This window comes from Rana temporaria, chromosome 7 (assembly GCF_905171775.1).
Source record: "Rana temporaria chromosome 7, aRanTem1.1, whole genome shotgun sequence".
NCBI lineage: Eukaryota > Metazoa > Chordata > Amphibia > Anura > Ranidae > Rana > Rana temporaria.
The window spans coordinates 5,923,811-5,938,874 of NC_053495.1; positions in this window are offsets into that span (position 1 = coordinate 5,923,811).

The window sequence follows — 15,064 nt, forward strand, 5'->3', positions numbered from 1 at the left end:
TGTTTTGTCTGCCTGGCATGAGGCAATAAAGATTTCTTCCAAGCAAACATCTCGTTCCAGTGTGCGGCCAACTTCTTCTTTCTACATACCTCAGCAACGGTGGTAAGGCGGGGCGAGCACCTGCTGAGATACTGCACCTCGACGGCCTGAGTGGTGCTTGTTTTGGACTTTGTTTAGTAAATTAACCCCAATGTTCCAACATAGTGAAAACTTTCTGATGTATACTGAGGGGCAGGTGCGTCCGGTCCATAAGGTTCGCTACCCTAGTTTGCATGAGGGGATGCATGCGGGGCTTTTTTCTTCTGAAGCCACATGATTAGAGCCTGAGGTTTTAATTGGCTTGGGGCGCAGTGAACCCACCCACTTGTGACACTAGCAAATCAATATTTGCTATTGTTTTCCGGCTTCTCCTCCGAGCCAATCAGAACAGGAGGTGAATCGGGTTGGCCGGTGGAAGAAGTCGAGGAAGCCGCGTAGGTGGAGGGGTGAGTGCCGACCGAAGGGGGGCTTTGGTTGCCGCCCCCCCCCCCAAAAAAGTTTAGCACCAGCTGCTGACGTAACATGCATTGTGACATTGTAACGTATTCTCTCGCCTTGCAGACAAAGTTATGTTACCTTGTAAAAGTAGCAGTGATAGTGCAGTGGAGTTCCGGCCCCTCTAACTCATTTTCTACAGCTCCCTTGGAGCTCCACGTCCAGTCAGGAAGAGGAGACTGATGGTGTCTCCCTTGTACATAGGGATACGGATCGGTCACCTCCCCCAGTCAGTCCCCTCCCCCCACAGTAAGAATCACTCCCAGGGAACACATTTAACCCCTTCCTCACCCCCTAGTGTTAACCCCTTCCCTGCCAGTCACATTTATACAGTAATCAATGCATATTTATAGCACTGTTCGCTGTATAAATGTGAATGGTCCCAAAAAAGTGTCAAAAGTGTCCGATGTGTCCGCCGCAATATCGCAGTCCTGACAAAAATCGCAGATAACCACCATTACTAGTAAAAAATAAAAAAAAAATAAAAAAATCAGAATTCTATCCCCTATTTTGTAGACGCTATAACTTTTGCACAAACCAATCACTATACGCTTATTGTGATTTTTTTTTTCCACCAAAAATATGTAGCAGAATATGCATCGGACTAAACTGGAGAAAAAAAAATGGGATATGAAAAATGAAGGCGTGACAGTGACAGAGAACCACCCAAAGGCCAATGGTGACCCCCGAAGAAGTTGCAAAGACCCCCAAAGGTCAAAGGAACTGTCCATGGGACACCGATAACCCAAACATTGCGCAGCTAGGAATTAAGGAAGATAACATCGTAATTCTTTGGAGCTCTGAAAGGGCCAGAGAGGGAGACCCCGAAATATGGAGAGAAGTTCTCTTGTTCTCTGGTGAGAGGAAAGGTGGACATCCTGTCATCTGTACACAATGCAAAGTGTGAGGGAATTTATGGAAGAATGGTGAAGCCATATACAGGCGGGGTCCAATCTGAAATTAATAAAAGTCACCTTTCAGCAGGACAGTAACCCCAACACAGACATAGACCCCAACACAGACCCCGACCCCAACACAGACACAGACCCCAACACAGACACAGACCCCGACCCCAACACAGACACAGACACCAACCCCGACACAGACACCAACACAGACACAGAATCTGACCCCAACACAGACACAGACCCCGACCCCAACACAGACACAGAATCCGACCCCAACACAGACACAGAATCCAACACAGACCCCGACACAGACACAGACCCCAACACAGACACAAACCCCGACCCCAACACAGACACAGACACCAACCCCGACACAGACACCAACACAGACACAGAATCCGACCCCAACACAGACACAGACCCCGACCCCAACACAGACACAGAATCCGACCCCAACACAGACACAGAATCCAACACAGACCCCGACACAGACACAGACCCCAACACAGACACAAACCCCGACCCCAACACAGACACAGACACAGACCCCGACCCCAACACAGACACAGAATCCAACCCCAACACAGACACAGACACAGAATCCAACCCCAACACAGACACAGACCCCAACCCCAACACAGACACAGACCCCAACACAGACACAGACCCCGACCCCAACACAGACACAGACCCCAACACAGACACAGACCCCGACCCCAACACAGACACAGACACCAACCCCGACACAGACACCAACACAGACACAGAATCCGACCCCAACACAGACACAGACCCCGACACAGACACAGACCCCGACCCCAACACAGACACAGAATTCGACCCCAACACAGACACAGACACAGAATCCAACACAGACCCCGACACAGACACAGACCCCAACACAGACACAAACCCCGACCCCAACACAGACACAGACCCCAACACAGACACAGAATCCAACCCCAACACAGACACAGACACAGAATCCAACCCCAACACAGACACAGACCCCGACCCCAACACAGACACAGAATCCAACCCCAACACAGACACAGACCGGACACAGACCCCGACCCCAACACAGACACAGACACAGACCCCGACACAGACCCTTACCCCAACACAGAAACAGACCCTGACTCCAACACAGACACAGACACCAACCCCAACATAGACACCGACACAGACCCCAACACAGACACAGAATCCGACCCCAACACAGACACAGACACAGAATCCGACCCCAACACAGACACAGAATCCAACCCCAACACAGACACAGACCCCGACACAGACCCGACCCGACACAGACACAGACCTCAACACAGACACCGACACAGACACCAACCTTGACACAGACTCAGACCCCGATACAGACACCGACCCCGACACAGACACCGACCCCAACACAGACACAGACCCCAGCCCCGACACAGACACAGACACAGACCCCAACACAGACACTGACACAGACATCCAGGAATATCTGAGATTGTCCTACCAGAGTCCGTGGCTAAATACAGCTGCAGGTATGTGGGAAAACTTAAACATTGCTGCTTACCAACAGTCTACATTGGGCCTGACAAAGCCAAAAATGTAAGGATGTAGGTAAATCTCACCATTGTGGGAGGGGCAGAGAAACAAACTACTGCAGGAAATCTCATCAATGTGGGAGGGGCAGAGACACAAACTACTGCAGGAGATCTCACCATTGTGGGAGGGGCAGAGACACAAACTACTGCAGAGAAATATCACTATTGTGGGAGGGGCAGAGACACAAACTAGTGCAAGAACTCTCTCTATTGTGGGGGGGGGGCAGAGACACAAACTACTGCAGGGAAATCTCCCCATTGTGGGAGGGGCAGAGACACAAACTACTGCAGGAAATCTCACCATTGTGGGAGGGGCAGAGACACAAACTACTGCAGGAAATCTCCCCATTGTGGGAGGGGCAGAGACACAAACTACTGCAGGAAATCTCCCCATTGTGGGAGGGGCAGAGACACAAACTACTGCAGGAAATCTCACCATTGTGGGAGGGGCAGAGACACAAACTACTGCAGGAAATCTCCCCATTGTGGGAGGGGCAGAGACACAAACTACTGCAGGAAATCTCACCATTGTGGGAGGGGCAGAGACACAAACTACTGCAGGAAATCTCATCATTGTGGGAGGGGCAGAAACACAAACTACTGCAGGAAATCTCCCCATTGTGGGAGGGGCAGAGACACAAACTACTGCAGGAAATCTCACCATTGTGGGAGGGGCAGAGACACAAACTACTGCAGGAAATCTCACCATTGTGGGAGGGGCAGAGACACAAACTACTGCAGGAAATCTCCCCATTGTGGGAGGGGCAGAGACACAAACTACTGCAGGAAATCTCACCATTGTGGGAGGGGCAGAGACACAAACTACTGCAGGAAATCTCCCCATTGTGGGAGGGGCCGAGACACAAACTACTGCAGGAAATCTCACCATTGTGGGAGGGGCAGAGACACAAACTACTGCAGGAAATCTCCCCATTGTGGGAGGGGCCGAGACACAAACTACTGCAGGAAATCTCACCATTGTGGGAGGGGCAGAGACACAAACTACTGCAGGAAATCTCACCATTGTGGGAGGGGCAGAGAATACAGAATTTTAAATATTATTCTGAAGAAGCTGCCAAAAGCAACTTATGTTTTGGATATGAAGCTGAAGACCGACCATTGAAGGTTTGCTGTACTTTCTATGAATTTACATTTGTCGGAGGGCTGAACCCCCGGCTCTGATAATCTCCTGTGTTACATCATTTTATGAAAATCTATGGGGCACTTTGTATAAAATGAGGTGAAAACTTTTATAAATCTCACTACAGAAGCCATAAACACAACATTTTTTTATCAGATCAGATCAGTACTGCAATTGACCGTTCCGTCACTAGATGGCAGCAAAATGCTACTTTTAGGTGCTTTGTTCGTTTTTTGGTAAAATTTCACATACAAGTTCTGCTATTAAATCCTAATAAACCTAGAAACATGAAAGTGGGATTGCAAAAGAGGGGGGAGAAAATAACCCCCTAAATTGCATATCATAGGATCTCCTGTAATGCCCCGCCCTCACACAATTTCATCATTTTTTTTTTTACAATCCAAACATTTCTGTTGATTATTCATTCCATAGAGTGTTGCCTTATAGAAGAGGCCGTGTTGTGTAATTAGCTGTAATTATAAATGATTGTAGCTAAATACTGCAGGAAATCTCCCCATTGTGGGAGGGGCAGAGACACAAACTACTGCAGGAAATCTCACCATTGTGGGAGGGGCAGAGACACAAACTACTGCAGAGAAATCTTTTCATTGTGGGAGGGGCAGAGACACAAACTACTGCAGGAAATCTCCCCATTGTGGGAGGGGCAGAGACACAAACTACTGCAGGAAATGTCACCATTGTGGGAGGGGCAGAGACACAAACTACTGCAGGAAATCTCCCCATTGTGGGAGGGGCAGAGACACAAACTACTGCAGGAAATCTCCTCATTGTGGGAGGGGCAGAGACACAAACTACTGCAGGAAATCTCCTCATTGTGGGAGGGGCAGAGACACAAACTATTGCAGGGAAATCTCCCCATTGTGGGAGGGGCAGAGACACAAACTACTGCAGGAAATCTCCCCATTGTGGGAGGGGCAGAGACACAAACTACTGCAGGAAATCTCCCCATTGTGGGAGGGGCAGAGACACAAACTACTGCAGGAAATCTCCCCATTGTGGGAGGGGCAGAGACACAAACTACTGCAGGAAATCTCCCCATTGTGGGAGGGGCAGAGACACAAACTATTGCAGGGAAATCTCCCCATTGTGGGAGGGGCAGAGACACAAACTACTGCAGGAAATCTCCCCATTGTGGGAGGGGCAGAGACACAAACTACTGCAGGAAAATCTCACCATTGTGGGAGAGGCAGAGACACAAACTACTGACGGGAAATATCCCCATTGTGGGAGGGGCAGAGACACAAACTACTGCAGGGAAGTCCCGCCTTGTGTGGGAGGGGCAGAGACACAAACTACTGCAGGGAAATCTCACCATTGTGGGAGGGGCAGAGACACAAACTACTGCAGGGAAATCTCGCCATTGTGGGAGGGGCAGAGACACAAGTACTGCAGGAAATCTCGCCATTGTGGGAGGGGCAGAGACACAAACTACTGCAGGGAAGCTTGAAAGTAGTTACTACATTGGCGCGTTTGTTTGTGGGAACGCGCATTCCTGCTACATGAAGCCAATGGGCTGCCCTACGCTGTCAAACAAAAAACGTGCAAAAAAAGAAAAAGCGGAAAAAAAAGCGAATAAGTGCGTCGCTCGGGGGTTTGAATGGGGCCTTATAGTCTGCGATCGTTGCGTCGTCCCAGCCGGAATCACGTAATTAACTCCATTAAATGAAAAAGACGTTTATGCGTAATCACGCCTCGTGGAATGAAAGGAGCCGTGAACCCGAGCGCGCCGAGGTCAGCCCGCCGAGCACGCACGGGTTCAACATCTGGTAACTATGTAACTCTGACAAGACCGAGCGGCTTCCACCTTCACAATGTTCACCCCGCCCCCACCCCCAAATGTCCTGCGTCAGCCAACAAGGATATACCGCCAACCGCTCAAAAAATTCTGTATTAATGTGCCCCCCCCCCCCCCGGGAAATAATTAAAAGAAGTAAAACTTTAATAAAGTAGATGTTAACCGAAAATGGAGGACATTCAGGTCAAATATTTAAATCAGAGAATCTGACATTCACCAAACATTCGCTGCAGGTGAATCTTCCTGGTTCAGGTGTGGATGTAAACCTCAGACATGAAGTCTGAACAAAGCATATCCCTCTATAGTGTGTACTTGTCTCCATCCAGAGCACTAAGTGTCATTTCTGTCTGCTGCCTCCTTCCTCTGCTATCTGCATGAGTCACTTCTGAAAAGTTTTCCTGACACCATGAGAAAAAAGGTGACAGGGAGGGAGCTCCAGCACACAGCCTGTGATTGACAGCCTCAGCTCTGTGTGCTGCGTAAAGGTGGGTGGGTCTATCTTGCCCACCCCTTGTCCCATCCCTGTATATATATATAATACATTTCTTTAAGAGAAAGAAGATGCTTCCTGCTCTCCTCCTCCAGTGCTCTGTGCTGGCAGAGCTGAGTTACAGTCACACCCCTCATCACAAGTGTTTTCACACAGACCCATTGTTGCAAAAGAAGATGAGGTGGTGCGTCTGACCAGAGAGGGGGTGTGTCTGACCAGAGAGGGGGTGTGTCAGATCAGAGAGGGGGTGTGTCAGATCAGAGAGGGGCATGTCTGACCAGAGAGGGGGTGTCTCAGCTCGGAGAGGGAGTGTGTCAGATCAGAGAGGGGGTGTGTCTGACTAGAGAGGGGGTGTGTCTGACAATAGAGGGGGTGTGTCTTACCAGAGAGGGGGTGTGTCAGATCAGAGAGGGGAATGTCTGACCAGAGAGGGGTGTGTCTGATCAGAGAGGGGGTGTGCCAGATCAGAGATGGGATGTGTCAGATCAGAGAGGGGGTGTGTCAGATCATAGAGAGGCTGTGTCTGACAATAGAGGGGGTGTGTCTGATCAGAGAGGGGGTGTGTCAGATCAGAGACAGGCATGTCTGACCAAAGAGGGTGTGTCAGATCAGAGAGGGGGTGTGTCTGACCAGAGAGGTGGTATGTCTGACCAGAGACGGGGTGTGTCAGATCAGAGAGGGGGTGTGTCTGACCAGAGGGGTGGTATGTCTGACCAGAGAGGGGGTGTGTCAGATCAGAGAGGGGGTGTGTCAGATCAGAGATGGGGTGTGTCAGATCAGAGAGGGGCATGTCTGACCAGAGAGGGTGTGTCTGACCAGAGAGGGGGTGTGTCAGATCAGAGAGGGGCATGTCTGACCAGAGAGGGTGTGTCAGATCAGAGAGGGGGTGTGTCTGACCAGAGAGGGGGTGTGTCTGATCAGAGAGGGGCATGTCTGACCAGAGAGGGGGTGTGTCTGACCAGAGAGGGGGTGTGTCTGATCAGAGAGGGGCATGTCTGACCAGAGAGGGGGTGTGTCTGATCAGAGAGGGGCATGTCTGACCAGAGAGGGGTGTGTCTGACCAGAGAGGGGGTGTGTCAGATCAGAGAGGGGCATGTCTGACCAGAGAGGGGTGTGTCTGATCAGAGAGGGGCATGTCTGACCAGAGAGGGGGTGTGTCTGATCAGAGAGGGGCATGTCTGATCACTGAGGGGGTGTGTCTGACCATTAAGGGGGTGTGTCTGATCACTGAGGGGGTGTGTCTGACTATTGAGGGGGTGTGTCTGATCACTGAGGGGGTGTGTCTGACCATAGAGGGGGTGTGACTTACCAGAGAGGGGGTGTGTCTGACCAGAGAGGGGGTGTGTCAGTTCAGAGAGGGGCATGTCTGACCAGAGAGGGGGTGTGTCTGATCAGAGAGGGGCATGTCTGTCCAGAGAGGGGGTGTGTCTGATCAGAGAGGGGCGTGTCTGATCAGAGAGGGGCATGTCTGACCAGAGAGGGGGTGTGTCTGATCAGAGAGGGGCGTGTCTGACCAGGTGCTGATTATGGAGTGCACTGAACCTACCCCCTGCACAGTTGTATTTAGACAATAAAGCTCAGTGGCGGTAGGATTATGAAATCGAGGTTGTGTGTAAAATGTCTATTTGGCTTTATATCTCTTTCTGGGGCTTCACTTGGGCTTTACGTGCCGCCCTCTCCAGCCCCGGGTGCGATTATAGAGCATTATCTGTGCACAGGCTTCATTTGGCAGCCAGCAAGGACTGCATTGATCCGGGTTGGAACGTTCCGCTTGCGTGTTGCAATACATCAAGGTAACGGCAGGATTGTTCAGCGACCAGCAAAAACTCTTTGCTACATTGTAACAGATCAATAACAACATCACTTATCCGAGACTCCAGTGTCACGGGGCTATTAAAGCATCGGCATCTTGGATGACAAAAATAGAGCGCATCAATTTCTGGATCAATAGAGCGGCAGCTTTGTGAACGAGAACCTCTGAGACGCAATCATCACACTAAATAGATAATGTCATCGGGAAGATTTGTAGACCTAAAAATAATGGCAGTGAGACCGGGGAGAGCGCAATTCTATCAACTCGTTTTATGGGCGAGCGAATGATACAGTCACTGTATAGATTACATCAACTAAATACGTTCCGGGTGCGCCAACACAAGGCTTTTTATTCTTTAGAAAGTAGCCACAGCTGGAGTAGGAAGGCCTGTCCCCTGCCAGAATTCTGGAGAGAAGGACTCTTGCTTTATATGTGGAATCCGTAGTCTCTCTGAAGAGTACCACTTGTTTTCTTTGAAAAGTAGCCACAGCTGGAGTAGAAAGGCCTGGCCCCTGCCAGCATTCTGCAGAGAAGGACTCTTGTATGTGGAATCAGTAGTCTCTCTGAAGAGTTTCACTGGTTTTCTTTCAAAATTAGCCACAGATTGAGTAGGAAGGCCTGTCCCCTGCCAGCATGCTGGAGAGAAGGACTCTTGCTTTATATGTGGAATCCGTAGTCTCTCTGAAGAGTACCACTTGTTTTCTTTCAAAAGTAGCCACAGCTGGAGTAGGAAGGCCTGTACCTTACCAGCATGCTGGAGAGAAGGGCTCATGCTTTGTGTGTGGAATCAGTGGTCTTTTTTAAGAGTGCCATTTGTTTTGCTTCAAAAGTAGCCACAGCTGGGGTAGAAAAGTCTGCCCCCTGCCAGCAACAAATTTAGATATTTGTATGTATTGATCGGTGAGTATGTGGACAATGGTTGTTTTTCTCCAATTTCAAGCTATTATTGTTCTGGCCACTGTGACCATATGGAAATTTGGATATTTGTAGAAATTTGGATATTTGGAGAAATGTGGATATTTGGAGAAATTGTAATATTTGTAGAAATGTAAATATTTGTAAAAATTCAAATATTTGTAGAAATTCAAATATTTGTAGACATTTTAATATTTGTAGAAATTTGGATATTTATAGAAATTTTAATATTTGTAGAACTGTGGGTATTTGTAGAAATGTAAAAATTTGTAGAAATTTTAATATTTGTAGAAATTTGGATCTTTGTAAAAAATGTAATATTTGTAGAAATTTGGATATTTGTAGAAACTGTAATATTTGTAGAAACTTGGGTATTTTTTAAAATTTGTAATATTTGTAGAAATGTAAATATTTGTAGAAATTTGTAGAAACTTTGATATTTGGAGAAATGTGGATATTTGTAGAAAGTTGAATATTTGTAGAAATTTGCATATTTGTAGAAATGTGGGTATTTGTAGTAATTGTAATATTTGTAGAAATTTGGATATTTATAGAAATTGTAATATTTGTAGAAATTTTAATATTTGTAGACATTTTAATATTTGTAGAAATGTGAATATTTGTAGAAATTTTAATATTTGTAGAAATTTGGATATTTGTAGAAATTTTAATATTTGTAGAAAATTGGATATTTATAGAAATTTTAAAATTTGTAGAAATTTGGATATCTGTAGAAATTTTAATATGTGTAGAAATGTGGGTATTTGTAGAAATGTAAATATTTGTAGAAATTGTTATATTTGTAGAAATATGAGTATTTTGTAGAAATATGGGTATTTTGTAGAAATTTGGATATTTGTAGAAATGTTTATATTTGTAAAAATTTAGATATTTGTATGTATTGATCGGTGAGTATGTGGACAATGGTTAGTTTTCTCCATTTTTGAGCTATTATTGTTCTGGCCGCTGTTATCATATGGAAATTTGTATACTTGGAGAAATGTGGGTATTTGTAGAAATTTTTATATTTGTAGAAGTTTTTATATTTGTAGAAATTTGGATATTTAGAGAAATTTGGATATTTGTAGAACTTTGAATATTTGTAGAAATTTGGGTGTTTGTAGAAATTTTAATATTTGTAGAAATTTGGATATTTGTATAAAATGTAATATTTGTAGAACTGTGGGTATTTGTAGAAATGAATTTTTTTGGAGAAATGTGGATATTTGTAGAAATTTTAATATTTGTAGAAATTTTAATATTTGTAGAAATTTGGATATTTGTAGAATTTTGGATATTTGTCGAAATTTGGATATTTGTAGAAAGTTGGATATTTGTAGAAATTTGGATATTTGTAGAAATTTGGATATTTGTAGAAAGTTGGATATTTGTAGAAATTTGGATATTTGTAGAAATTTGGATATTTGTAGAAAGTTGGATATTTGTAGAAATTTGGATATTTGTAGAAATTTGAATATTTGTAGAAATTTGTAGAAATTTGGATATTTGTAGAAAGTTGGCTATTTGTATATATTGATCGGTGAATATGTGGACAGCGGTTGGATGGCTGGTCTTTGGTTGGACGAAGTATCTGATGGTCCTCTCATTGGGTCCTCTGCTGTGACATTGTGGACTTGTGTGGTCCTTGAAGTCCCGATGAGCCGTCATTACCTCTCGTATCTTTGTCATGGCGAGCGTTCTATTCTTCCATCTATCGTCTCTTTCCCGATACGGTTACCACTGAGGTCATTTAGTGAGTCTTGTCTTTCGCTCTCATCAAGCGATGACGGTTCCATGTCAAGGACATAAAGACTGATTGCGATAGCTTGGGGGGGGGACTTGACGGCTCCCAGTTCATTGAGTGTTGTGTGACCGGCGGCCATCCTTCAGGCACTTAGCTGTCTCTTGAGTTACAAGCCTCCTCTAGTAGTCCTGGTCATGGTGACAGCTGCTTATTAGTGACACTGGGCCGCCACGAATGAATCAATATGAAAACATAGACGTCTGCTCCCCCGTGACCCGGGCTTGATAAACATTTTTACCCCCTGGCGGGCCTTTCGCTGGCTATAAAAGAGGAGACAACCTCAAGATGTAGGTCACGGTGATCGACCTTTCCGATACGTAGAAGCATTGGGCAGCTGTTGGCGTTTTTGTTATATTGTTTTTTTTTTTGCGTAACATAAGTGGCGTGATTGTTGCAGTTTTTTACCAAAGAATAAGAAAGTTTTAATAAACTTGTTGTAACGTAAAAGTTGACCTTCCATTAAAATTGACCTTGCTGGCCCACCCTTCCTATTAGGAGCAATAAAAATTGGAAGGAAAAATAAACAATATTCACCTTCCTTCTGGGATTTGGGTCACTACCTTTGCTGTGGGACTTGGCTGTGCCAGTGGTGTCACCCAAGGGGCAGACTGGGCCAGGGGGGCAATTTGCCCCCCAGGCTGCTCTGATGCTCCAAAAAAAGGGCCACACCATTTCCGAAGCAGACATTCCTAAAGGCTTCCTGGTGAAAAGGAGTAAAAAGTCCTTCCGTGTGATACCTAAGCATCGGGTATCTTGTACTGCAATCAACAGCAAAGCCGAAGGAGCACCCAATGGTGGAAGAGCCCGAAAGAACTGACATGTCCGAACTCATAAGGCACATGCCAGTCTGAAAAGAGCTTATAAGCAACGGGCGGACCAGGTTAGATGCTTGTCTGGGGAGGTACAGGAGCTGCATGTTCAGGTTGGGACCTCAATGACCCCAAAAAATCCCCCGCTGCTCAGGAATTTAATTTAAGGTTACTGTGGGAGATGTTTGCATAGACAGGAGATGTACTCTCCGCAGTAGGATGTACTTCCGGCTTCAATGCCTTAATTACTATTATGTGAAGACGGCCCCAATATGAATGTGGAGAATGGTCCTAGTCCTCATATTGTATCTACCATTCATTCTCAACTGGGGCTCCTCCAGGAGTTGCTAGGGGGTCCGTGAAGATAAGGTTGGTTGACCCCCCCATTTAGTGCTAATTTTATGGTTCCATAGCCTTGCTTTTTGGCAGGACCAGCGGCATGACACCAATGATCTTTTTTGCCTGTCTGTAGAGGTAACATCCTGGTCACCACTTCTCACTGATCAACAATGTAAGGGACATTCTTCTCACTGATCACCAATGTAAGGGACATTCTTCCCACTGATCACCAATGTAAGGGACATTCTTCTCACTGATCACCAATGTAAGGGACATTCTTCTCACTGATCACCAATGTAAGGGACATTCTTCTCACTGATCACCAATGTAAGGAACATTCTTCTCACTGATCACCAATGTAAGGGACATTCTTCCCACTGATCACCAATGTAAGGGACATTCTTCCCACTGATCACCAATGTAAGGGACATTCTTCTCACTGATCACCAATGTAAGGGACATTCTTCTCACTGATCACCAATGTAAGGAACATTCTTCTCACTGATCACCAATGTAAGGGACATTCTTCCCACTGATCACCAATGTAAGGGACATTCTTCCCACTGATCACCAATGTAAGGAACATTCTTCTCACTGATCACCAATGTAAGGAACATTCTTCTCACTGATCACCAATGTAAGGAACATTCTTCTCACTGATCACCAATGTAAGGGACATTCTTCTCACTGATCACCAATGTAAGGAACATTCTTCTCACTGATCACCAATGTAAGGAACATTCTTCCCACTGATCACCAATGTAAGGAACATTCTTCCCACTGATCACCAATGTAAGGAACATTCTTCTCACTGATCACCAATGTAAGGAACATTCTTCTCACTGACCACCAATGTAAGGGACATTCTTCCCACTGATCACCAATGTAAGGGACATTCTTCCCACTGATCACCAATGTAAGGGACATTCTTCTCACTGATCACCAATGTAAGGGACATTCTTCCCACTGATCACCAATGTAAGGAGCATTCTTCTCACTGATCACCAATGTAAGGGACATTCTTCCCACTGATCACCAATGTAAGGAGAATTCTTTCCACTGATCACCAATGTAAGGAGCATTCTTCTCACTGATCACCAATGTAAGGGACATTCTTCCCACTGATCACCAATGTAAGGAGAATTCTTTCCACTGATCACCAATGTAAGGGACATTCTTCCCACTGATCACCAATGTAAGGAGAATTCTTTCCACTGATCACCAATGTAAGGGACATTCTTCTCACTGATCACCAATGTAAGGAGCATTCTTCTCACTGATCACCAATGTAAGGAATATTCTTCTCACTGATCACCAATGTAAGGGACATTCTTCTCACTGATCACCAATGTAAGGAGCATTCTTCTCACTGATCACCAATGTAAGGGACATTCTTCCCACTGATCACCAATGTAAGGGACATTCTTCTCACTGATCACCAATGTAAGGAACATTCTTCTCACTGATCACCAATGTAAGGGACATTCTTCTCACTGATCACCAATGTAAGGAACATTCTTCCCACTGATCACCAATGTAAGGAACATTCTTCTCACTGATCACCAATGTAAGGGATATTCTTCCCACTGATCACCAATGTAAGGGACATTCTTCCCACTGATCACCAATGTAAGGAATATTCTTCTCACTGATCACCAATGTAAGGGACATTCTTCTCACTGATCACCAATGTAAGGAACATTCTTCCCACTGATCACCAATGTAAGGAACATTCTTCCCACTGATCACCAATGTAAGGGACATTCTTCTCACTGATCACCAATGTAAGGAACATTCTTCCCACTGATCACCAATGTAAGGAGCATTCTTCTCACTGATCACCAATGTAAGGGACATTCTTCTCACTGATCCCCAATGTAAGGGACATTCTTCTCACTGATCACCAATGTAAGGAACATTCTTCCCACTGATCACCAATGTAAGGAACATTCTTCTCACTGATCACCAATGTAAGGGACATTCTTCCCACTGATCACCAATGTAAGGGACATTCTTCCCACTGATCACCAATGTAAGGAACATTCTTCCCACTGATCACCAATGTAAGGGACATTCTTCTCACTGATCACCAATGTAAGGGACATTCTTCCCACTGATCACCAATGTAAGGGACATTCTTCTCACTGATCACCAATGTAAGGGACATTCTTCCCACTGACCACCAATGTAAGGAACATTCTTCTCACTGATCACCAATGTAAGGGACATTCTTCCCACTGATCACCAATGTAAGGAGCATTCTTCTCACTGATCACCAATGTAAGGGACATTCTTCTCACTGATCACCAATGTAAGGAACATTCTTCCCACTGATCACCAATGTAAGGAACATTCTTCTCACTGATCACCAATGTAAGGGACATTCTTCTCACTGATCACCAATGTAAGGGACATTCTTCCCACTGATCACCAATGTAAGGGACATTCTTCCCACTGATCACCAATGTAGGGAACATTCTTCCCACTGATCACCAATGTAAGGAGCATTCTTCTCACTGATCACCAATGTAAGGGACATTCTTCCCACTGATCACCAATGTAAGGGACATTCTTCCCACTGATCACCAATGTAAGGGACATTCTTCTCACTGATCACCAATGTAAGGGACATTCTTCTCACTGATCACCAATGTAAGGAACATTCTTCCCACTGATCACCAATCTAAGGGACATTCTTCTCACTGATCACCAATGTAAGGGACATTCTTCTCACTGATCACCAATGTAAGGAACATTCTTCCCACTGATCACCAATGTAAGGAACATTCTTCTCACTGATCACCAATGTAAGGGACATTCTTCCCACTGATCACCAATGTAAGGAACATTCTTCTCACTGATCACCAATGTAAGGAGCATTCTTCTCACTGATCACCAATGTA